This window comes from Myotis nattereri (assembly GCF_964212035.1).
Source record: "Myotis nattereri genome assembly, chromosome: 4".
NCBI classification, from domain to species: Eukaryota; Metazoa; Chordata; class Mammalia; order Chiroptera; family Vespertilionidae; genus Myotis; species Myotis nattereri.
In genome coordinates this window covers 68,073,112-68,074,647 of record NC_138079.1, presented here as the reverse complement: position 1 = coordinate 68,074,647, position 1,536 = coordinate 68,073,112, and positions in this window count along the sequence as shown.

Genomic DNA, 1,536 nt, shown 5'->3' with positions numbered 1-1,536 from the left:
TGGAGTAATTTCAGTTGTACAGAAAAGTTGCACAGGTAGTTAAAGAGAGTTCCTATATATCCTTTTTCTGGCTTCCCCAACTGTTAACATATTACATGGTACCAGCTTATCAAAATTAATTTATGAAAACTAAGAAGTTAACATTGGTACAATGCAATTAACCAAGCTATAAACTTTATTTATATTTCACAGTTTTTCTAATAATCTACTAATGTCCTTTTTCTGTTCCTGGACCCAATCTAAGACACTACAGTGTATGTTGTAGTCATCATATCTCCTTAGTCTGTAACAGTTTCTCAATCTCTCCTTGTTTTCCTAGACATTGACATTTTGGAAGACTACTGGTCAGATATTTTCTAGAATATCTGTCCATTAGAATCTATCTGATAATTTTTTATGATTTTACTAGGATTGTCATTTTCTAGGGAAGAATATCACAAAGGTGAAGTGCCTTTCTCATTACATCACATCAATGGGTACATGATACCAGTATGACTTATCACTGATACTTACCTTGATCACTTGGTTAAGATGGTAGCTGCCAGGTTCTTTCTATATTTGACCATTACTTACTAGTACACTCTAATCCTTTTTTTAAAAAAAAAAAAATATATTTTACTGATTTTTTTACAGAGAGGAAGGGAGAGAGATAGAGAGTTAGAAACATCGATTAGGGAGAAACATCGATAAGCTGCCTCCTGCACATCTCCTACTGGGGATGTGCCCACAACCCAGGTACATGCCCTTGACCGGAATCAAACCTGGGACCTTTCAGTCCGCAGGCTGACGCTCTATCCACTGAGCCAAACTGGTTTCGGCATAATCCTTATTTTTAAGAAAACAATTTCTTACCTTTCATTTTGAGTACTTATTTTTCTCTCATTTACTTTGAGATTTTCTCTGTCTTCAGTTTAAATACTTCTGTTAAGTTGTAAGAGACAGCAAAATATTTCTCCAGCAAAATGGGTATATTTGGGAACAAAAAAAAGAATTGCAATTTGGGATATGCCTGCAGTCTAATAGTGAACTGAGTGCAAGTCCAGAGAAACAAAGGAGAGGAACACTCAGTTATGGACTTGGAGGGGCCATTGGAGGAAATTGAAATTTTGAAGTATAGCTATGGCGGTCTCTCATTGGCTGAGCTGTTATTAGGCAAGGAGAAATCTTTTCTTCCTTCTGCTGAGGTAGTAAAATGGTATCACTTCCTGTTGGAGATGAAAGGTATGCCTCTTCCCGTTGGAGTTTAGTGCATGCGTTGAGTGACATGTGAATGAAAATTCTCTTTTCTAGTCTAACCAACTGCATTTTAAATGAGGCTTTTTATTAATTTTCAGACTTTAGAGATAATGTAAAGTAATTTTTTAAAAAATATATTTTATTGATTTTTTACAGAGAGGAAGGGAGAGGGATAGAGAGTTAGAAACATCGATGAGAGAGAAACATCGATCAGCTGCCTCCTGCACACCTCCTACTGGGGATGTGCCCGCAACCAAGGTACATGCCCTTGACTGGAATTGAACCCAGGACCCTTGAGTC